Source organism: Callorhinus ursinus, unplaced genomic scaffold (genome assembly GCF_003265705.2).
Source record: "Callorhinus ursinus isolate GAN/ISIS: 27379988/994484 unplaced genomic scaffold, GSC_fseal_2.0 scaffold1, whole genome shotgun sequence".
Taxonomy (NCBI): Eukaryota; Metazoa; Chordata; class Mammalia; order Carnivora; family Otariidae; genus Callorhinus; species Callorhinus ursinus.
The window spans coordinates 131,204,779-131,230,592 of NW_027397063.1; positions in this window are offsets into that span (position 1 = coordinate 131,204,779).

Sequence of the window (25,814 nt, forward strand, 5' to 3'; positions counted from 1 at the left end):
CACACAGTTTGATTACAGTAGTTTTATAATAAATCTGGAGGTTGGGTAGTAAGTATAGGTGTGTTTCTTTTTCAATTTGTTTCAGATATTCTAGTCATTTGTCATTCCATATAAATTTTAGAATCGTCTTGTCAACTTTTATGAAAAAGTCCTTTGCCATTATGATATGGGTTGTACCGAATGCATAGATGAATTAGTGGGGTTTGGGGGGAGACTGACATCTTAACAAAACTGACTCTGCCATTCCATCAGCACATCATATGGCTCACTTCATTTAGGTTTTCTTTAATTTCTCTCAGCAATGTTATGTAGGTTCGCTTTTTTGTAGGTTCATGTCTTTTGTTAAACATATTCCTAAGTAGGGGCACCTGGGTGGCTCAGTCGTTAAGCGTCTGCCTTTGGTTCAGCTCATGATCCCAGAGTCCTGGGATCAAGCCCTGCGTCGGGCTCCCTGTTCTGCGGAAAGCCTGCCTGTCCCTCTGCCTCTCCCCCTGCTCGTGTTCCCTCTCTCGCTGTCTCTCTCTCTGTCAAATAAATAAATAAAATCTTTAAAAAATGTATTCCTAAGTATATTATGTTTTTTGGTGGTAGTGCAGAAATAATCTTAAAAAATTGTTTTCCAATATTTGATGCCAGCATATATATTTTGAATATTAACCTAGTATGCTGTGGCATCGATCAATTTATGTATTAGTTCTTTTAGTTCTTTTCTTTTCTTTTTTTAAATATTTTTGTTTATTTGTCAGAGAGACAGAGAGACAGAGCACAGCATGGGAGAGGGAGAAGCAGGCTTCCTGCTGAGCAGGGAGCCTGATGCGGAACCCGATCCCAGGACCCCAGGATCATGACCCGAGCCGAAGGCAGACACTTAACCAACTGAGCCACCCAGGTGTCCCTCTTTTAGTTATTTTATAGATTCTTTAGGAATTACTATATAAAAATTCTTGTCATCTGCAAATAGAATTTTACTTTTCCTTTACTGACCTTTATACTTTTTATGTCTTTTTCTTGACTTTTTGCACTGGACACCTCATCTTAAATAACAGACCTGATAGCATCACTGTTTTTCTCAAAAGCTTTTGACTGTTCCACCATTGTCTCCAAGATCAAGTATAAACCCCTGATCCCAGACGTATCCCTTACTTGGACTCCCTCTGTTCCCTATGTTATACTTGGCTTTACTTAATCTCATGATCCCTTTTTTTTTTCTACTCGATCTACTCCAAGTGAGATGCATTTCAAAATTGATCTATATATTTAATGTGTTTCTTCCAGCTCATGTTATGTTGGTAATGTATCTAATGTTAAAGGCTAGAAGAAATGTAACATTCAGGCTTTCTGTTGCATGGCAAAGTACAGTCACATACCTGTGAGGTTTTGCTCAAACCTTTTCATCAACCAGGAATAGCATATCTATCTGTGCATGTTGACATCCTGCTCATTCTTCAAGGACCAGTTTAGATACCACATTTTTTTTTTTTCTGGAGCCAGTGTTCATTTTGGTAGGTTGGAATTTATCTCCCATTCCTGTATATTTCCATAGAGAATGCATTTTTTACCTTAGTGTAACATTAACAATTTTGCTTTGCAAATGTTGTGTTACATGTCATATTCATCTCTATATCCTTGCTGGTGCCTGGCATAGCACCCATTGGTAGCAGGAGATTGTTTCCTAAATAGCCCTGTCAACGATTCTTTTGTTGCAGTGTCTAATGGGCGAGTAGTCTCCATGTTGATATGAATATATTGACCTATGGTGTTAATGAATTGGGTGTATGAGGCCGTTTAATCAAATGATAATTTAAATTACTAATTATCTCTAGGCCCAGAGGATCCAATTGACTGAGACAGGGTCATCCTTGGGGGTCATCCTCGACTCCCCTTTTCCCTCAGCCCCAGTTCCAATTAGTCTTTAGTTCTTATTTTTAAATGTCCCTCATATCTGTCCATTTCTCTCCATTTTATAACACGTTGTTCAGGCCCCCTTGAACATAATATCACCCTGGATTATTGTAACAGATACTCTCTGCTTTCAGGCTAATCTTTCTTCAATCCCCTTTCCCCACGTTTCCAAGTAGATCTTTCTATAACCCACATCTGACCATGTTATACTCTCACACTTAAAACCAGTTAGTGTGCCTGGATCCCAAGGGTCATTTTGACAAATGCTTTCTAGCTGTGGAAACTCCATGGAAGAACCGCTATTTGCAGACTTCTTGCTTCATTTTGAGGGTAGGGTGGAGTGTTTTTCCTTTTTGGGGACAGTAAGATTAAGTGATGGTGATAGCAAGATGAAGAGAGACAAGGGGGTGGGGAAGGGAGAGAGGGAGAAAGAGCATTTCATTAACAGGGTGTCTGCCCTGCAGAATCTAGTTTCTGGTGAGGCAATTAGCATGCAGATCAGCTGCACGGGGTACTGCACGCATCAGCTATTGAACACCAGCTTGCCAAGCCCTTCTCTGCTTTGTCAAAAATTCACACACCTCCTGGCTTCTCTGACACAGCCCCAGTTCAGAATCCATTAACTGGAGTTTTAGTCCACGAACAAAAATGATTGTGCATGCTTATGATTAATGAGGAAGCTATTTCAAAATCACAAGGCGCCATACTGGCTAACTACTATTAATTATTTTTATCATCATTATACTGAGAAACCGTTTCATCATACTAGAAACAATTGTTCAAATTGGCTTGCTTGGATAGAAAATGCACTGTATATCATTTTGAAAAGCCAGTATTTTTTGATGTCTTTGATTTATGAAGATAATCATCATAATCATAGCCAACTGTGTGTGCTTATAATAAGTATCCCATTGCGGTAAGTTATTTGTATGTCTTGATTTATATAATCCTCACAACCACTGTATGGAGTACATATGATTACTATCTCTGTTTTATTTTATTTTATTTTTTAAAATTTTATTTATTGGAGAGAGAGACAGCGAGAGAGGGAACACAAGCAGGGGGAGTGGGAGAGGGAGAAGCAGACTTCCCGCTGAGCAGGGAGCCTGATGTGGGTGGGGCTTGATCCTAGGACCCTGGGATCATGACCTGAGCCAAAGGCAGATGCTTAATGACTGAGCCACCTAGGAGCCCCTCCATCTCTGTTTTAGAGGTGAGAAAACATAGGCTCAGTGGTTAGGTCATGCATAGGTGGTAAGTGGTAGGGCCTGGATTAAAACAGATAATCTCATGCCAGAGTCTGCCCTTGAACTCTTACCCTATAGAGTGCTGGGAGAAAAGACTACTTGTTAAGATAGCTTTTTATTATCATAGTCAGGAATACCCTAGACCAAGCTATATTTTGAGAACTAGTAGGGCAGATGCTATGCTGTGCAGCATTGCAAAAAAAGAACCAGAAGGGCAGTATATGTGATCCTCACTCTCATCTAGGTTGAAATCAGCAGTTAATATTATGATCAAGGAAGTTTAGTGAAATGCAGTTGAATCTGGAACTTTTCAAGGTTCCAACTTGAGGGAAGGAGTATGGGGGCATAGTTGTGGATAATTAGATGACCGGCAAACAAAGGTTTTCCAACTTGTAGGCCAAAGTGAAGAGAAGGGTACCAGAAGCAGAGTTTGAGAGGAACTTGGCTTTGGCAGGTCACATGGTGGTTCAGTGTGCTATGTTTGGGAGTCACACAGCACTGAGATACAAATCCTGGCTCAGCCATTATGCTGTGAAGTTCAGCAAGTTTCTTAACCTCTTCAAACTTCAGTTTTCTCATCTGTAAAAAGAGGTTAAACCTCATTACCTGAAAGGACTGTGGGTAGAGTAAATGAGATGAAGTTTATAAATCACCCAGAGTAGGCCAAAGCAGGAAGTAGGCTCTCTTTAAGTGGAAGTGCCTTTTCATGACAATGAAGACAATAATGATGATGAAGATGATAAAATACTGGGTTACCAGTTGGCTGGATTGAGTTTTAAGTCTGGATCACAATCCCAAGAAAAAGCAGTGTGGGTACTGTGAATAAGGTAGAAGCCTAGGCAAAAAGGGACCTCAGGACTCCAATCTACATCCCCATCACTGTGGGCAAGATGGCAGGCTCTTTGTAGGTACTGGTTATCACTGGGTAAATCTTGCCTATGGTGTTGCCAAGTACAGTTTGGTTTGCATGCTGAGTTGTGTTTTAAACTCTGCATGATCACCTCCCCCTTCTATGCCAGGTCTATGTTTCCCAGAAACCCTCTCTTTCTGTAGTCCTGGGTTAGAGTTTACCACTGGGAGGAACTTGCAGAACTTTGGAAAGTGAAAGTGAAGGAGAAGCCATTGTTCTCAGGAGGTACTGACTGTCAGACATGGCAGCTTTGTAGACCTTTCCACAAGCTCCCACTTTGCAGTTGTGCAGCAGATGTAGCGGTTTCTTGGAGATCCCCACCAGCTCTGCTTTCTCCACCTACTCCAGTGCTTCAAGTTGAGGTTAAAAAGTGCTGGTTCCTTCAGCTTCTGGGTGTAGCTTAGAGATTTTGGCTCTTTCAGCTGCTTCCTCTTTCTTGTAAACCTGATTCCCCTATCAAACCTTTTATTATCATAAGAGTGTAGTGGCTCTGTTTTGCTGATCCAGCTCAGAATGAGACAGCTTATTACTCGTTTACTGCCTGGGGGGTGCTTGATTATCTAGAGGAGAGGTTGCAAAACTTTCTCTTATACGACAATAGTGAATACTTTAGCCTTTGTGGGTCAACTGGTCTCTGCGGCAACTCCTCAACTCTGCTCTACAGCAGCATGAAAGCCACCAGAGACAATGCATTATGAATGAATGTGCCTGTGGTCCAATAAAACTCTATTTATGGGTGCTGAAATTTGAATTCTATATAATTTTTATGTGTCATAAAAAACTTCTTTTCTACCATTTGTAACACAAAATCCATTCTTAGCTCATGCGCTGTACAAAAGCAAATGGTGAGCTGTTTTGGGCTGTAGTTGGCCAACTCCTGAACCAGAGGAGGGCTGGTAGAGTCGGCCAGATGTGCACCTAAACCTTTGCTTGTCGCTTACTATGTGATGTTGGGCGATATATTTAATCTCTGAGCCTCACTTTTACAATGGGGACATTTACATGATATTGTAGAGTAGGGTTGTTGTGAAGATTAAATAAGATAATGTAGGTAAAATCTTTAGCTGGCTGCTGGGCACACAATTCATGCTCCTCATTCATCATCGTTACTGTGGTTTGTGGAGCTGCGATTTGGTGCTCATAGTTCATTCACGCAGTTAAAAGGGAACTGACAGGTTTTGCAGCCACTGGGACTTCTATGGGCAACGTAAAGTGATTTCTAGGCAAAAGAACAATGAGAGAACTCCTGAGGCTTTGCAAATTATCCACCATACTTGAATTAAGGGCAAGAATGTTGATAGAGTGCTGTCAGCAATCCAGCCACCAGCCAGATTTTTACTAGTGATTCCTCCCACTGCACAGCAGGGATTAGCCACAGGGGCATAGAGATTGGAAGGATGGGAGAAAAAAACAGAAAAATGGAGAATTTTAACTTCATTATATGATTGTGCTTAAGTGGTGGGATTATGGGTGGTATTTAATTTTTTGGTGTGTTAATTTCACTTCAGATAAATTGTTAAAATGATGCTGTAGAAGAGTACTTAAAAAGTAGAAATACTGTCATAACAGATTGAGTAAATACCATGTTATAAAGTATGTAAGCCCATTTTAAAAATATAAAAAACATTCTAAAGTGTTCAAAGCCATTTGGCTATGATTTATCTTTCAGTTTTCATCTCAAATGTCACCTCTCATAGGAGAATTTTCTTCATCTAAAATATCACAAACAGAGGCTCCTGGGTGGCTCAGTCAGTTAAGCGTCTGCCTTCAGCCCAGGTCATGATCTCAGGGGCCTGGGATGGAGCCTTGCTGTGGGCTCCCTGCTAAGCGGGGCGTCTGCTTCTCCCTCTGCCTCTGCCCGCCACCCCCTACCATGTGTGCACGCACGCTCTCTTCTCTTTCAAATAAATAAAATCTTAAAATAAATTAAAATAAATTAAAATAAAGTAACCAAAACGGGCACCAACCTCCATTCCTCATTGCCCTATTTTCTTTTCTTCATAGTACTTATTATTGCCAGACGTTATTTGTTTACCTGCTTATTGTCCACCTTCCTTTCTCTAGATTGTGAGTTTTGTGGGAGGCACCCTCCTTGTCTCCTTGCAACTCAAAATGGCATTCTTTTGACTGACAGACTGCTCCCTCCTGGACTGGACATGGAAGGAAGTAAAGCATCAGTGTTCTGGAAGGTCAGACTGCTATTGCAGCTGCTGCTGGGCTGGCAGCTTCTTGGTACCTGACTGTATTCATTTCCGCCCCCCTGCTAACTTTTAAGGAGGAGGAAACATCTGGAAAATTGTCTTGGCCACAGAAAATTAAAAAAGCACTTACACTCAAGGCAGATGGTACTGTCAAGTAACAACATCTGGAGATGAAAATCTAGCTGACAACAGGGTAATCGTCAAAATATTTAGACTGCACAAGTTGTTTGTTTCATATTATATCTTCATCCCTGCTGAATTTTTGATTTGGTCAGCACATATTGATTGGCTTTCCCGTGTATGTATAGAGACCATGGATTCCATTTATTCATTCGAAACGGGAGTTGGCCTCAGTGCTAGGCCCTATCTGTAGGTCCAAAATGGATGTTTGCCTGAAAATCCTTTTGAAGATCCCCACATCTTCAGAAGGAAAATGCTTTTAGGATATTAGGCTTCAGCGAGTATCTTTAGCAATGGACGTGCTGGAAGCCCTAATCTGCTTTTCTTCCGAAGGGATGTATCTTATTATCTTTAAAATCATCTCCAAATGTCCTGTTAATATCCTGGGAATGAGGCAGAATGGTGAAAAATACAAAACATTTTACGTGATAAGGCTTTGCCTTGCTGACCAAAGCATTTGGTTGCTGAACTAGGAGAAGGAAGACTGTCCCAAATTAAGTTCTTAATATAGATTAGCTCATAGGTAATAGACGGATCCTAGTTGCTTTTCAGCAGAAGACACACCACTTATTACATTTTTACCTTCACACATTTTTGGGCTGTTGATGCTTTTCTAGTGTCTATTAACCTGATTAGTGTTCTTGCTCAGATAAAATCAGTCTATATTTTATCTTCTCTTTCTTCAAAATGAGAAATAGCTTCTAGAATCTCAAAGCCATTCTTGTCCCAGGAGGAAGTCAGTCTTCTATCAAGAGGAAACTATGTGGGAAGTTGATCTTTAAGGCTGACTAATGACACTGGCTTAGACCATTTTTTTTTACTCTATGACTAGAGCAAGCAAGACAAGCTTTAAAATGGAGTTATTGTAATATCTCTGGGAAAAGTCTTAATTTACAGAATGTTCTAGCTCCCAAAGCCTAGAAAATGATATTTCCCTTTCAGACTGGATTTAGCTAAGTAAGCAGCACTTTAAGAACCAAAGTCTAGGTGGAGGAGTAGGAGACCTGGATGTCGTCTGGTCTCAGGAATTCAGCTGAATAGGGATCAAACCATTCTGAACACCTACGAACTCAACAGGAGATCGAAGAAGAGAGTAGCAACAACTCTCTGAACAGAGAGGCAACCACTTACTGGAAGGTAGGACGTGCGGAGAAGTGAATCCGAGGCGATATTCGGGAGGAGAGATGGCGGGGAGGGGGCCTCCGTCGGCCGCTTCTGGCAAGTGCTAGAGCCGCGGAGCACAAGATCGGAACTTTTAGAAGTCGGCTCCGCTGAGGGACGTCGCTCCAGTGGCTAAGCGGGGGGTGGAACCCTCGTGGGACAGTGTGGTCTCAGGACCCTCGAGGTCACAGAAAGACCGGGGCTGCCTGAGTGCAGCAGAGCTCCCAGGTATCAGAGCGGGGAAGCTGGCTGCAGAGACGGAGCCGAGGCGCGGGCTCTCAGCTCGGGGTGGCCATAAACTGTGATCCGCGGCCCAGTCGGGCCACTGCTCCTCCAGCAGGGACCCAACAAGCGGCAGATCCGGGGAGACTCCCCTTCCTCCCCCGGGAGGAGCGGCGCGGGAGTGCACAGCAGGGATCTGCTGGGTTTGGAGACTCCACACGGGGTTGGGAGCCAGAGATAGAAACACTCGGTCACAGGCCGGGTGAGCACGGAGTGCAGCCGGAGACCGGGGAGACGGGAGTGACTGCTTTTCTCTGGGGGCGCACTGAGGAGCGGGGCCCGAGTTCTCGGCTCCTCCGGGTGGAGATTGGGAGGCCACCATTTTCACCCTGGTCCGCCAAGCTGTACCGAGAGCTTGCAGGGAACAAAAGCTCCTGAGAGCAAACCCGAGCAGCTTGCTTAGCCCGGACCGACAAGGGCGGGGCAATTCCGCCTCCGGTAAAGACATTTGGGAACCACGGCAACAGGCCCCTCCCCCAGAAGATCAGCACCAGCAGCCAGCAAGCCAAGGCCAAGTTTACCGATCAAGGAGAACGGGAGAACTCCAGCGCTAGGGGAATACTGCACATAGAATTCATGGCTTTTTTACCATGATGCATTAGTTTTTCAAAGTTAATTTTTTTAACTTTTTTTTAAATTTTTCTTTTTCCCTTTTTCAACCAACATCTTATCAATCCCTTTTTTAAAAATAACATTTTTTATTTTTCATTTTTAGAGTCATATTTTACGCCCTCACTTATTTTTGGCATATATATATAAGTTGTTCTCTCTTTAAAATTTTGAGATACAGTTTCTTCTAACAGATCAAAATATGCCCTAAATCACTAGTGTATGGCTTTGTTCTAGTCTCCTGCCTGATCACATTCTCTCCCCTTTTCTTTCTTTTCTTTTTTTTAATCTTCTTTCTTTTTTCAAACAACTTCTTATCTTATCAATTCCTTTTATAAAATCTTTTATGATTTTCATCTTTACAGTCATCTTCCATCCCTTCATTGTATCAACCCTTATTTTGTACATATATAAGTCTTTCTTCCTTTAAAATTTTAGCAGGCACTTTCTTCTAACAGACCAAAATACGCCCAAAATCTAGTGTGTGGCATTAATCTATGCACTAGCCTGATCATATTTGATCAGATTCTGTTTTTTTTTGTTCTGTTTTTGTATCTTTTTCTTTTTCCTTTTTTTTCTCTTTCTTTTTTCTTTCTTTCCCTTTCTTGTCCCCTGGTTTCAGGTCTTTTCTGATTTGTATAGAGTATATTTGCTGGGGACGTTATTAACCTGTTAGCATTCTGTTCTCTCATTCATCTATTCTCCTCTGGGCAAGATGACAAGATGAAAAAAATCACCTCAGCAAAAAGAACATGAGGTAGTACCGTCTGCCAGGGACATACTCAATACGGACATTAGTATGATGTCGGACCTAGATTTCAGAATCATGACTTTAAAGATACTAGCTGGGCTTGAAAAAAGTGTGGAAGTTATTAGAGAAACGCTTTCTGGAGAAATAAAAGAACTAAAATCTAACCAAGTCAAAATCAAAAAGGCTATTAATGAGGTGCAATAAAAAATGGGGGCAATAACTGCTAGGATAAATGAGGCAGAAGAGAGAATCAGCGATATAGAAGACCAAATGATGGAAAATAAAGAGGCTGAGAAAAAGAGAGAGAAACAACTACAGGATCACGAGGGCACAATTCGAGAGATAAGCGATACGATAAGATGAAACAACATTAGAATAATTGGGATCCCAGAAGAAGAAAGAGAGAGAGGGGCAGAAGGTATATTGGAGCAAAAATAGCAGAGAACTTCCCTAATGTGGGGAAGGAAACAGGCATCAAAATCCAGGAGGCACAGAGAACCCCTCTCAAAATCAATAAAAATAGGTCCACACCCCGACATCTAATAGTAAAACTTACAAGTCTCAGAGACAAAGAGAAAATCCTGAAAGCAGCTCAGGAGAAGAGATATGTAACCTACAATGGTAGAAACATTAGATTGGCACGAGACCTATCCACAGAGACCTGGCAGGCCAGAAAGGACTGGCATGATATCTTCAGAGCACTAAATGAGAAAAATATGCAGCCAAAAATACTATATCCAGCTAGGCTATCATGGAAAATAGAAGGAGAGATAAAAAGCTTCCAGGACAAACAAAAACTAAAGGAATTTGCAAACACGAAACCAGCCCTACAAGAAATATTGAAAGGGGTCCTCTAAGCAAAGAGAGAGCCTAAAAGCAGCATAGATCAAAAAGGAACAGAGACAATATACAGTAACAGTCACCTTACAGGCAATACAATGGCACTAAATTCATACCTTTCAATAGTTACCCTGAATGTAAATGGGCCAAATGCCCCAATCAAAAGACACAGTCTATCAGATTGGATTAAAAAACAAGACCCATCAATATGCTCTCTGCAAGAGACTCATTTTAGACTGAAAGACACCCCCAGATTTAAAGTGAGGGGGTGGAAAACCATTTACCATGCTAATGAACACCAAAAGAAAGCTGGGGTGGCAAACCTTATATTAGACAAATTAGATTTTAAAACAAAGACTGTAATAATAGATGAAGAAGGACACTATATCCTTCTTAAAGGGTCTATCCAACAAGAAGATCTAACAATTGTAAATATCTATGCCCCTAACATGGGAGCAGCCAATTATATAAGGCAATTAATAACAAGAGCAAAGAAACACATTGACAACAATACAATAATAGTGGGGGACTTTAACACCCCCCTGACTGAAATGGACAGATCATCTAAGCAAAAGATCAACAAGGAAATAAAGACTTTAAATGACACACTGGACCAAATGGACTTTACAGACATATTCAGAACATTCCATCCCAAAGCAATGGAATACACATTCTTCTCTAGTGCCCATGGAACATTCTCCAGAACTGATCATATCCTAGGTCACAAATCAGGTCTCAACCGGTACCAAAAGTTTGGGATCATTCCCTGCATGTTTTCAGACCACACTGCTTTGAAACTAGAACTCAATCACAAGAGGAAAGTCGGAAAGAAGTCAAATACATGGAGGCTAAAGAGCATCCTACTAAAGAATGAATGGGTCAACCAGGAAATTAAAGAAGAATTTAAAAAATTCACGGAAACCAATGAAAATGAAAACACAACTGTTCAGAATCTTTGGGATACAGCAAAGGCAGTCCTGAGAGGAAAGTATATAGCAATACAAGCCTTTCTCAAGAAACAAGAAAGGTCTCAAATATACAACCTAACCCTACACCTAAAGGAGCTAGAGAAAAAACAGCAAATAAAGCCTATACCCAGCTGGAGAAGAGGAATAATAAAGATCAGAGCAGAAATCAATGAAATAGAAACCAAAAGAACAGTAGAACAGATCAACGAAACTAGGAGCTGGTTCTTTGAAAGAATTAACAAGATTGATAAACCCCTGGCCGGACTAATCAAAAAGAAAAGAGAAATGACCTAAATCAACAAAATCATGAATGAAAGAGGAAAAGATCACAACCAACACCAAAGAAATACAAACAATTATAAGAACATATTATGAGAAACTCTATGCCAGCAAATTAGATAACCTGGAAGAAATGGGTGCATTCCTAGAGATGTATCAACTACCAAAATTGAAGCAGGAAGAAATAGAAAACCTGAACAGACCTATAACCGCTAAGGAAATTGAAGCAGTCATCAAAAATCTCCCAACAAACAAAAGCCCAGGGCCAGATGGCTTCCCAGGGGAATTCTATCAAACATTTCAAGAAGAATTAATACCTATTCTCCTGAAACTGTTCCAAAAAATAGAAATGGAAGGAAAACTTCCAAACTCATTTTATGAGGCCAGCATTACATTGATCTCAAAACCAGACAAAGACCCCATCAATAAGGAGAATTACAGACCAATATCCTTGATGAACATGGATGCAAAAATTCTCACCAAAATACTAGCCAATAGGATCCAACAGTACATTAAAAGGACTATTCACCACGACCAAGTGGGATTTATCCCTGGCTGCAAGGTTGGTTCAACATCTGCAAATCAATCAACGTGATTCAATACATTAACAAAAGAAAGAACAAGAATCATATGATCCTCTCAATAGATGCAGAAAAAGCATTTGACAAAGTACAGCATCCTTTCTTGATCAAAACTCTTCAGAGTATAGGGATAGAGGGTACATACCTCAATATCATAAAAGCCATCTATGAAAAACCTACAGTGAATATCATTCTCAATGGGGAAAAGCTGAGAGCTTTCCCCCTAAGGTCAGGAACGCGGCAGGGATGTCCACTATCACCACTGCTATTCAACATAGTATTAGAAGTCCTGGCCACAGCAATCAGACAACAAAAAGAAATAAAATGCATCCAAATCAGCAAAGAAGAAGTCAAACTCTCATTCTTTGCAGATGATATGATACTGTATGTGGAAAACCCAAAAGACTCCACCCCAAAACTGCTAGAACTCATACAGGAATTCAGTAAAGTAGCAGGATATAAAATCAATGCACAGAAATCAGTGGCATTCCTATACACCAACAACAAGACAGAAGAGAGACAAATCACGGAGTCAATCCCATTTACAATTGCACCCAAAACCATAAGATACCTAGGAATAAATGTAACCAAAGAGGCAAAGGATCTGTACTCAGAAAACTATAAAATACTCATGAAAGAAATAGAAGAAGACACAAAGAAATGGAAAAACGTTCCATGCTCATGGATTGGAAGAACAAACATTGTGAAGATGTCAATGCTACCTAGAGCAATCTACACATTCAATGCAATCCCCATGAGAATACCATCCACTTTTTTCAAAGAAATGGAACAAATAATCCTAAAATATTTATGGAACCAGAAGAGACCCCGAATAGCCAGAGGAATATTGAAAAAGAAAAAGAAAGCTGGTGGCACCACAATTCCATACTTCCAGCTCTATTACAAAGCTGTCATCATCAAGACAGTATGGTACTGGCACAAAAACAGACACATAGATCAATGGAACAGAATAGAGAGCCCAGAAATGGACCCTCAACTCTACGATCAGGTAATCTTTGACAAAGCAGGAAAGAATATCCAATGGAAAAAAGACAGTCTCTTCAAAAAATGGTGTTGGGAAAATTGGACAGCCACATGCAGAAGAATGAAACTGGACCATTTCCTTACACCACCCACAAAAATAGACTCCAAGTGGTTGAAAGATCTAAACGTGAGACAGGTGTCCATCCAAATCCTAAAGGAGAACACAGGCAGCAACCTCTTCGACCTCAGCCACAGCAACTTCTTCCTAGAAACATGGCCAAAGGCAAGGGAACCAAGGGCAAAAATGAACTATTGGGACTTCATCAAGATAAAAAGCTTTTGCATGGCAAAAGAAACAGTCCACAAAACCAGAAGACAACTGAAAGAATGGGAGAAGATATTTGCAAATGACATATCAGATAAAGGGCTAGTATCCAAAATCTATAAAGAACTTATCCAACTCAACACCCAAAGAACAAACAATCCAATCAAGAAATGGGCAGAAGACATGAACATTTTTCCAAAGAAGACATCCAAATGGCCAACAGACACATGAAAAAGTGTTCAGCATTGCTCAGCATCAGGGAAATCCAAATCAAAACCTCAATGAGATATCACCTCACACCAGTCAGAATGGCAAAAATTAACATGTCAGGAAATGACAGATGTTGGCGGGGATGCGGAGAAAGGGGAACCCTCCTACACTGTTGGTGGGAATGCAAGCTGGTGCAACCACTCTGGAAAACAGTATGAAGGTTCTTCCAAAAGTTGAAAATAGAGCTACCATACGATCCAGCAATTGAACTACTGGGTATTAACCACAAAGATACAAAGGTAGGGATCTGAAGGGGTACGTGCACCCAAATGTTTATAGCAGCAATGTCCACAATAGCCAAACTGTGGAAAGAGCCAAGATGTGCATCGATAGATGAATGGATAAAGAAGAAGTGGTATATATACACAATTGAATATTATGCAGCCATCAAAAGGAATGAGATCTTGCCATTTGCAATGACGTGGATGGAACTGGAGGGTGTTATGCTGAGTGAAATAAGTCAATCATAGAAAGACATGTATCATATGACCTCACTGATATGAGGAATTCTTAATCTCAGGAAACAAACTGAGGGTTGCTGGAGTGGTGGGGGGTGGGAGGGATGGGGTGGCTGGGTGATAGACATTGGGGAGGGTATGTGCTATGGTGAGCGCTGTGAATTGTACAAGACTGTTGAATCACAGATCTGTAATTCTGAAACAAATAATGCAATATATGTTAAGAAAAAAAAAAGAAGAAGAAGATAGCAGGAGAGGAAGAATGAAGGGGAGTAAGTCGGAGTGGGAGACGAACCATTAGAGACGATGGACTCTGAAAAACAAAGTGAGGGTTCTAGAGGGGAGGGGGGTGGGGGGATGGGTTAGCCTGGTGATGGGTATTAAAGTGGGCACATTCTGCGTGGAGCACTGGGTGTTAGGTACAAACAATGAATCATGGAACACTACATCAAAAACTAATGATGTAATGTATGGTGATTAACATAACAATAAAAAAATTAAAGAAAAAAAGAACCAAAGTCTAGGGTGAGACTGAGCCTAAAGTAGTCTCACTTTTTATGACTCTATTTTATGGTCTCATTATCCACAAAGCTTCTCTTCTTGTATTACAAAATATGACTTTAAAAGGTTGTGTTAATGTTACGCACTTTTAAAAAGATTTTATTGATTCATTTGACAGAGAGACACAGCAAGAGAGGGAACACAAGCAGGGGGAGTGGGAGAGGGAGAAGCAGGCTTCCTGCGGAGCAGGGAGCCCAAAGTGGGGCTCGATCCCAGGACCCTGGGAATATGACCTGAGCCGAAGGCAGATGCTTAACAACTGAGCCACCCAGGCACCCTGATGTTACACATTTCTTTTTACAGGAATTTACCTTTCTTTATAGACATCTCTGAAGCTGCCCCTTAAGCCCCACTTTTCTGACTTGATACATAGAAAGCTGAAACACTGAGAAATCCAGTTTGTAAAACCTCATGGTCCAAAGAGTCTCAGACCTAAATTTTGGAGCTCTTGCCTTCAGGGTGTACCCACACTCCCTACCTTTCATGTGGCAGCAGTATTTTAGTACATGTCCCTGTTTTCTCTGAATACTCTTAAGAATAGTTTCCCTTAAAAATTATGAAGCCAAAACTTATGCTTCTCACATTAATATTTCTCATATTAAAAAAAATCCAATTCAATTTTTCCATTTCTAATGCTCTATCATTAAAAATGGTGTTTTCTTTTATTTTAATATATATAATGATGGCAGAATGCTTTAAAAATTCCAAGAGCTTGGGGCACCTGGGTAGCTCAGTCTGTTAAGCATCTGACTCTTGATCTCAACTCAGGTCTTGGTCTCAGTGTCATGAGTTCAAGTCCCGTGTTGGGTTCCATGCTGTGTGTGGTGTCTATTTAAAAAAATAAAATAAATTTTAAAAATGCCAAGAGCTCAATGAAGTTTGATAAGGCCCATAGGAAAATGAAGAACTAGAATCATGAGCACTTGAGTAAAGCTAAGAGTCACTCAGGTCTGCTCTGTCTATGACATGGGCACCAGTTGAGCCTACAACTACCAGCTTGAAGGAGGTAATAAGGAAGCTAGCCAATGCCTGGGACATATGGAAAAATGGAATGTGAAATCTTCACGATTTATGGATGTAGGGTCACAATTCCCCTTCTCTGTGTTGTATGAGAATTCCTAGCTGAATAATTTACTTATAAAATGATCAGACATTATAGAAACTGTTGGATTATGATAGAGACAAACACAAAACTACAACATAAAGAAACTCTTCAGTCCGGATCATGTGGGAACCTCCTGCTATACAACTTCTACTTCCACGTTTGCAAGTTAAAAGTTGTAAGAATCAGCAAATTGGACAAATTGCAAAACTCACACTTCAATAACTATCAATTATAGAACAGTAAAAGAATGAATATTGTGAAAAAACAAAAAAGAAAATTTGGGAAAAATAGAAAATTTTAGAAAAGGAAAATATACACTTTGAAATAACCTCCCTGGATAGTTTCCATAGAAGTTTATATAGAGCTAAAAATGGAATTAGGTGATACATCTTGGAAGTCACTCAGAAGACAGCACAGAGAGGGAAAGGAATGGAAAACATGAAGGAGAAGCTTAGAGATATTGAAAATAACATGAGGTATTTCAGTATAATTACACAAAAACAGAATGCAAAGAATGTTAGAGAGGCAGTATTTGAAATCATAATAGTAGAGAACTTCTCAGAATTGAGAAAAATGCAATTAGTCTTGAGATCAAAGTAGCATTACAATTCTCAAATAGGAAAACAGTTTTACATCCAAATATATCATAATGGAAATATAAAACTGCAAAGACAGAAAGAATTTTAAAAAGCCTTACAAAGATATCACCGGTGAAATCCCAAAAATCAGGCCAAAAAAAAAAACCCACAAAAAAATCCCTATTCAACATAAAAAGGTATTCCGTAAGACCATAAAACAGGTTCTGGGTTATGAAGGAGAATATGTCTGTCTACAACTCTGTACTTAGCCAAATCATCACTAAACAGTGGGTGTAAAATGACATTTTCAAACTATAAAGATTGACAAGATACTACTTACAGACCATTCCTGAATCAAAACAAAATAAATGACAAAAAACTAGTAATGGATGTATTTTACTAAAAAGGAAATTAGAAGAAGCCATATATTGCAAAAAAAGTAGGAGTGAAAAAGACAATTGTAAGGGGTGCCTGGGTGGCTCAATTGTTAAGTGTCTGTCTTCGGCTCAGGTCATGATCCCAGGATCCCGGGATTGAGCCCCACATCGGGCTCCCTGCTCGGTGGGGAGCCTGCTTCTCCCTCTTCCACTCCCTCTGCTTGTGTTCCCTCTCTCGCTGTGTCTCTCTCTGTCAAATAAATAAATAAAATCTTTCTAAAAAAAAAAGACAATGGCAAACATGTTAGTAATACTAAATAAATATTAGCTATAAAAATAATGACATTAATTTGGGAGAGACATCTGAAAGCAAAGGAGAATCAAACTCCTAAGCAAGAATGTTGATGATAGAAGTAGGTATTCAGAGTCATAGAATTCTAATTTTCTTGTTTTGTTTGGGAAGAGAATGGAGATATTGATTAACTTAAAGCTTACATAGATAAGCATATTGAAAAATTAAAAATAGTTATTGAAAGGATAGATATAGAATATATAAACTTTTAACTAGTGGAAGAATTAGAATAAGATGGTAGGACAGAAAAAAACATCATTTACAGTATGCCTCCAGAGGTGAAGTGATATGAAGTACACAGAAGTATACTTATGTGAAGTAATGTTGCTCTAAAGTGTTGAGCTATGTGCACTTAGGCCTTAAGGATAATTTCCAGTTTACAGGAAACAGAGGGTTAGAAAAACTAGTTAAATGATGTAGCAGTGAAAGTGAAGCAAGCAGAATGTAAGGCATTCTATGGAAAAACTGACTTGTCTTGGGGAAAGAAAAGCATGAAAAGAAAAAAAACAAGGAAGAGAGATTACTCTAGATTAAAAAGCCATAAAAATATATATGTAATATGTGAATCTTGTTTAGATTGTCATTTGAATAAACAAATTGTAAAAACAAACAAAAAAACCCCCCAAATATGCCAAAAAATATTTTAAAGGCTATTGGTAAATTTGAGGGTAAACTAGAATCAGATAAGACCAACAAATTAGTGTTAATTTTATTAGAAGTGCAAGTGACATGGTAGATATGTAAGAAAATGTATTTTTGGAGAGGCCTTGGAAGTATGTAAGGGTAAAATGACATGAGTTATGGGATTTATTATAAAACACTTTAGCGAAAAAAGAAAAAAAAGAATAGATAAAGCAAGTGTGGGCAAACTCTAGCTAATTGTTGGATTTGCATTATGGCATAATGAGATTAATTATCTCAGGCTCTATACTTTTGTTCGTGTGTGAATAATTTTATCATATTTAAAATAACATTTTAATTCAGAAAGTTTGAAAATGAAGGAATGGAAAATTATATACTAGGTAAATATTCATATGAAAGCCAGTTTAGAGGGAGTTGTAGGGGTGAGTGAAATGAGAGGAGGGGATCAATGGGTATGAACTTCTAGTCATTAAGTAAATCATGGGAATGTGATGTATAGCATGGTGACTATAGTTAGTAATATTGTGTTATGTATTATGTAACTTTATATGGTGACGGGGCACACTTATTGTGGTGATCACTTTGCAGTGTTTACACATATTGGATCATTTTGTTGTACACCTGAAACTAATATAATGTTATATGCCAATTATACCTCAATCAAGAAAAAAGGAGATACCACCTCTTAATTTTACCTTTGAACTGGAGTTGTATGAAATTAAACTAAGTGATTTGAGATTTTGAAGTTTTAGGAGAAAATTTATTTTAAATAAATGTATGTGATACCAAAAAAGAGCCAGTTTAACAATTTTTATATCATCTAAAATATAAGGTAACACAAAAATGCTAATAATGATAGAGATATAGTCTAATGATAACAATTGACTGAAGAAGCTATAAGCATCATGAATCTGTATGCATTAAACAACTTCGCCTCCAAACATAGAAAACAACTGGCAGAATTTCAAGAAGAAATTGAAAACTCTGTTACCCAAAGGAATGTTGTAATACATGCATTTCTGAAACTTACAAGTCACGGGAAAACATTATGAAGGATATTTAAAATTTTCTAACGGATTTAACAAACTGCTAACAGAGATATATGATTTTTACCCCCAACATATATATATATGAATCTGTATCATATAACCATGCTCCCTGAACACAAAGTAATAAAGTTAGAAATGAATAATAGAAAGACAATAGAAATCCACGTATTTGGACACTAAACTATACTTGCAAATATTCATGTGTTTATAAAATTACAATGGGAAGTTTAAAATATTTAGAATGAAATAAAATAACAAATTACGTATAAAATTTGTGGGATATAGCTAAAGAAATAATTGAAATGATTAACAAAAATTCAAAGCTGAATATTTGAAATACTCATCAATTGATAAAAAGCAATAAAGAATAAATTAACAACTTTAGAAATAAAAAGGAGCATATCTACAAAGTAGTTATATAAAAAACTGAACAAATTAACCATTTTGTGCCAAATTTCTGATAACTACCAGGCAATATTATAAGTTTTTAGTAAAATAGGTTGTCAAGATTGATTCAAGGGAAATAAGCCAGATTTATCAAATAACCATGAAAATGACTGAATTGGAGTATAAATTTCCTTCTTCCTAAGGGTACCAATTACAGAGGGTGTTATTTCATCAAGCCTTCAAGAATAACCCCCTTCTAATTTGATCATTCCACAGGGAAAGCTTTCCAACTAATTTTAAGCTTGTGTTAGCTTGTTACCAAAACTGGACGCGCTGTGTACAAAAAAGAGAAGCTGATTTACACAGAGATTGAAAAACCTTCTAGATATCAATAAATCATATCTAGCAGTATATAAAACATATCCTGACTGCATAAAGTTTATCCCAAGAATGCAAGATAGTTTAACTGTAGAAAATCTATTTATGGTACATACTTCAATAATACATTGAGAAAAAACTATAATCATCTTCAAAGATGCTGATAAAATTTACAAATATTCATGATTAAAAATTCTTAGCAACTAAGAAGAACTTCCTTTGCTTGAAAAAAGATTTAATTTAAACATATAAAAACATTGTAATTTTTTTAAAGATTTTATTTATTTATTTGACAGAGAGAGACAGCGAGAGAGGGAACACAAGCAGGGGGAGTGGGAGAGGGAGAAGCAGGCCTCCCGCCGAGCAGGGAGTCTGATGCGGGGCTCGATCCCAGGACCCTGGGACCATGACCTGAGCCAAAGGCAGATGCTTAACGACTGAGCCACCCAGGCGCCCCTAAAAACATTTTAATTAATTCAAACAATTTAGAAGAATTTCCATTAAAATCAAGAACAAAATAAAGAGCATCTATAATTATTACTATTCATTCATTAGTGCCCTGGTGGTCTTATCTAAAGCAATAGAGCAAGAAAAATAAGTTGCCAGTGTAAGACTTCGAAAGAAAGAGAGAAAATTGTCGTACATGCAACTGGTAATTTGTTTGGTTAGTAAATCTAGCAGGATGTATTGACAATGTGTTGAAACTCATTAAGAAAGTTCAGCAAATTCCCTGGATCCAGATCAATATTTTAAAGTCAATATAGTCTTCCAATACTCCAGGAATAACCAATTCAAAAATATAATGAAATTTTAAAATGACCCTATTCATAATAAGAAAACTAGGATTATTTTTTAACAACTTTGGGCAAGATCTTTAGCAAGAAAATTATATAATTTATTGAAGGGCATACACAGCCCTGAATATATGGCAAGATATAATATATTCATAAATGGGAAGAATTACTGTTTAGAAATTGTAAAACCTACTGTAAAAATTAAAAAGAGGTGTGTGTGTTTGTGTGTGTGTGTTTGTGTGTGTGTGTATAGAATATGACAAGTGGTTCTTATCATTCATATGGATGAGTAAAAGTTCAAGAATAATCTACATAATTTTAAAGAAAAAAAAGGGAGACATCTTGATCTACCAATTATCAAAGTTTTATTTTTATTTTATTAAGTTTTTAAATTCCAGTATAGTTAACATACATTGTTATATTAGGTTCGGTTGTACAATATAGTGATTCAACAATTCTATATACTACTCAGTGCTCATAATGATATAGGTATTCTTTAATCCCCAGCCCCTATTCCACCTATACCCATTTGGCAACCTCCCCTCTGGCAACCATCAGTATTTTCTCTATTATTAAGAGTCTGTTTCTTACTTTCTCTCTTCCCTTGCTCCTTTGTTTTGTTTCTTAAATTCCATATATGAGTAAAATCATATGGTTTTTGTCTTTTTCTGGCTTTTTTTTTTGCTTAGCATTATACTCTCTAGCTCCATCCATGTTGTTGCAAATGGCAATATACCATTCTTTTTTTTACAGGTAAATAATATTCCACATCTTTTTTATCCATTCATCTATTGATGGAAACTTAAGCTGCTTCCATAATTTGGCTATTGCAAATAATGATGTAATAAAGAGGGGAGCATGGATCCCTTTGAATTATTTTTTAGATAAATACCCAGTAGTGTGAATACTGAATTGTAGGGTAGTTCTATTTTTAACTTTTTGAGGAGACTCCATTCTGTTTTCCACAGTGGTTGTACCAGTTTGCATTCCCACCAACAGTGCACAAGTGTTCCTTTTCCTCCACATCCTGTCAACACTTGTTGTTTTTTATTTTAGCCATTCTGACAGGTGTGATGTGATATTTCATTGTGGTTTTGAGTTGCATTTCCCCGATGATGAGTGATGTTGAACATCTTTTCATGTGTCCATTGGCCATCTGGATGTCTTCTTTGGAGAAATGTCCATTCATGTCTTCTGCCCATTTTTTTTATATTGGGTTGTTTGTTTTTTGGGGTGTTGAGTTGTATAAATTCTTTATATATTTTGGATACCAACCCTTTATCAGATATATCATTTGTGAATATCTTCTCCGATTCAGTAGGATGCCCTTTAGTTTTGTTGATTGCTTCCTTTGCTATGCAGAGCCTTTTATTTGATATAGTCCCAATAGTTTATTTTTGCTTTTGTTTCCCTTGCCTCAGGAGACATATTTAGAAAAATCTAGCTACAGCTGATGTCGGAGAAATTACTGCCTCTGGTCTCTTCTAGGATTTTTATGGCTTCAGGTCTCCCATTTAGGTCTTTTTTTCATCCATTTTGAGTTTATTTTTGTGTATGGTGAAAGAAAGTGGTCCAGTTTCATTCTTTTACCTGTTGCTGCCCAGTTTTCCCAATTCCATTTGTTGAAGACAGTGTCTTTTTCCCATTGTATACTCATTCCTTCTTTGTTGAAGATTAATTGGCCCCATAGTTGGTTCATTTCTGGGTTTTCTATTCTGTTTCTGTTGATCTATGTATCTATTTTTGTGTTGTTACCATACTGTTTTGATTAGTATAGTTTTGTAATATAACTTGAAGTCTGGAATTGCAATACCTCCAGTTTTGCTCTTAATTTTCAAGGTTGCTTTGGCTATTTGGGGTCTTCTGTGGTTCCATAGAAATTTAGGATTGTTGTCCTAGCACTGGAAAAATGCTGTTGGTATTTTGACAGGGTTTACATTGAATGTGTAGATGTCTTTTGGTAGTATAGACATTTTACCAATATTTATTTTTCAATCCATGAGCATAAGAATGTTTTCCCATTTCTTTCTGTTCAATTTCTTTCATCAGTGTTTTATAGTTTTCAGAGGTTTTACACCTCTTTGGTTAAGTTTATTCTTAGATATTTTATTATTTTTGGTGCAATTGTAAATGGGATTGTTTTCTTAATTTCTTCTGCTGCTTCATTATTAGTGTGTTGAAATGGAACAAATTTCTGTACATTGCCAAATATCAAAGTTTTTAAAAAGATGTAATTAAGACAATGTGGTATTGGTGAAATGTTATGGAAATTGATCAAAGAAAAAAGATGGAGAAGCCACTGCACATCATTGGCAAAAATTGGCATGTACTATAAGTTGCATGAGTAAAAAGATCTCTAAATAAGAAAATAAAACTTTTGGGATAAAAGGAGAATATTGTTATAAGTATAGTGTTGGGAATGATATTTTTTAACCAGAACTTAAAAAGGCAGAAAAGAGAAGGAAAATATTGATGCATTTGACCAGATTGAAACTTTAACAGCATGTATGACAAAAGATAACATAAACAATTTAAAAGCAAAATTAGACTAGCATATATCTATAAAGAGCACATATATCTGAGAAAGGAAACATTTCCAGAACATATAAAGAACTCCAAGAATAAGAAAAAAAATTGCTGAAAGATGTGAATCTTACAGCAATTTTTCAAATTCAAAAATTTGAAAATTTTTTTCAAATTTTAAATTTCAAAAACCTGGTTTTGAATGAAAAGAGCAAGGTACAGAATAACAACTTGTAATGTTAATTATATAAAATTAAAATAATCCCCCCAAACTTATACATCATTCATGATTCACATGTGAATTGGAAGCATAAACACACAGACTTGATAGCTACTCATCTACTTCAGAAGAGCAGTGTTTTGGAGGAAATGAGGTAGGAAAATAAATCTAGGTAGAGTCACAGGGCGTAATTTAACTGAATTCCTGAATTTTAACCTGGAAAAGATAAAAGATCTGAAGCAAAAAAAAAAAAAAAGAAAGAAAGAAAATTGAAAACTGGCACTGCTTCTGATTTAATAAAATGTTAATATATGGCTCCATTTGAAAAGTAATAATACAAAGGCAACTTGGAAATCTTTGATTCTGAAATTTGATCTGAAACCACATCTCAAAACTAGCCAGGCGACTTGTAACCCACAGGGCATGTGTTGCTTATTTCACTTGGTTCAGATCTCTACCTCTGAAAACTGTGTCTGAAATTTTCTTTGTCGGGGCTAACGCAGTCTGAATAGTTCTCATGAAACCAGGGCAAAAGGCGGGAATGCCTCTTATTAGGAGTCATGAGTGTGTGAAGCCAGAGAATCTGTATGAATAGTATTAAAAGACAACTATATGAATGGCACTGTGGAAGTGGACAGTGCACAGTCTTTGCACCTGTGTACTATAGCATTCCATGAGAGTGGTGTCGGGTCAAAGTTGAAAGAGAATGCGCAAACCTATCATACACCAAACAAGGAAAGCTTGGGATGCATATAGGGAGCCAAAGAAGTTCTCCAGTAGCAAGAAGCAAGAGCTGGAGGCGGGGGAGTTTGAGATGGACATCCCAAATAGTACTGGATTTCAGCTCTGTCTTTACCTACTGGCATGGTGCACAGGACTGGATCCATTTACAGGGCCTGGAGTAGAATGAATCCCTCTTCTTCCTGGCCCTCTATCCTGTGAGGTGGGAACAGGGCTGAAATTTTTCCAAGTTTGCTTAGTTACAGGACTTAAAGGATTTAAATCATTCTAGCATGTTCTGGAGGCAGAAGGCAGGTTTCCTTTCTGGTCCTTCCAGCTGACATCCTCTCTGGAACTAGTGATGATGTTTGTAAGACTCTAGTATTTCTTTCATGGCTTTCTCAGAGGTATCCTCTAACATGGATAGGTCCAAATTTTGGGCTGAGGGGTAGAGGCTTTTGTTGGATAGGGGCAGGTGCTGCAGGGTTTGGTGAAAGATGAAAGTGGAAAGAGTGAAGTGGTCATGTGAGTTGGAAAGCTATGGGTTTGCCCATTTAAGCTACCTGAAGCAGCTACAGCCCAGGAAGTGGTGTGATCGTCTCATTTGGATGGGAGCTCTTAGCCATGGTTGCCAGATCCCTTGAACTATCATTGGACTACCTACAGGGCAGTATTCTGGCCACCACCAGTATTTGCATGTGGTCCTTTTTGGGGGTGTGCAACCAGATAAAAAACGATTTTATTTTGTTTGGGTATGATGGAAGAGACTTGACCAGGATGGTTGTTGCATTGTGATGGGGGCCTCGAGGATAGCATTTATGTTTCAGTCTCAGAAGAAGTGTTGGGAGGAATCAGTCTCTGAAGAGATATGTGCAAAGTTGTTGACTTCCATTCCTACTCCCCACTCTGGGCAGGCCTAGAGCTCTAGGATGGTGGAAATGTAGGAAGAACAATCCTAGCCCTGACTTCAGCACTAATTGAATGAGTACCTGCCCTTTCTAGATCTTGCTCTTGAATTTAAGGATTTCCTTCTAAGCATGGAGCCTGGAAGAGAACTAGTGAAACACTGAGAGAGTGTCACCACATGACCTATTGCTTGACCCTGACACCAATCAGACTCAGCAGGAACAAGGAGTATGCAGAAACTGGAAGCTTTTCTTATGCCCCAGGTGCAAGGGAACCTGTCTATATTTAGGTCAGGATCCTTCTTCACTTTTACGTCATTCTTGGTCTGGTAACATAAACTCCTCCCACGCCTTCCCCTAAAGGGAAGCCAACTGTGTGGGCCTGCCTCTAAAAAAATCTCTGTTTGTATGTTGTTCTATTACAATGCCATTCCCATAAGGTAAGGATCCTATTGTTATGACCTCTGGAAATGGAATATACCTAGAGCTCTTTAACTTTATCAAGTCATTGTCTTGTCATTAAAGCAATGGCCCCTTCTTCCTCCGTTTTGTCTCTTCTACCATTGTATCTGGCTCACTTAAACAATCTCTCCTAAATTTAGTAATTTAACTCCTATTTCATTTAGCTAGACTTATGCCCTTTCCCAAATTCTCTTTTGGAGCAAAATTCCACCCTTACAACATCTACCCACCTTTTATAAATGTTTTCCTAAACTTTATTGTATGAAAAAGATCCTATTTGTAATTTTTTCCCATCTGTTTTTCCTGTTTCATTTTTCTTTTGTATCACTTAGCTGCTTGGATACATTACTACCACAGGGATAGCTGCATCCCCTTTTAGTAAAACTCCCCACACTAAACCATTTAAACTTGCAACCCATCATCCTTTCTTTCCAGGTAATCTCCTCTTAACCAGGCCCAAGTGTTGAATTCAGAAATAACATTGTCCCATTCCCGAGAGAGCTGTGACCTATTTCCTCATCCCATTGTTCCAGAGGTTGCCATGTTACCATGGTCCTTTGTGATTCACAGGTTTCTCTAATTATAACTTTATGCTATTCTTATAGTAGGCACCAGAGCTCAGGGTAATTCTCCATCTGCCACATCCTGGGTATTTCTTCCTTTAGGGACCACTTCACTTCTGTGGAAACACAGCTGTGGGGACCCACAGATTCCAAGGAGGCCTGTTCTATACAGCCCTGTCTAGACCAAGAGAATGCCATGTATAGTTTTCAAATGTGTGCTTCCTGGGGTAATTTAAGACCTGTCACTCAA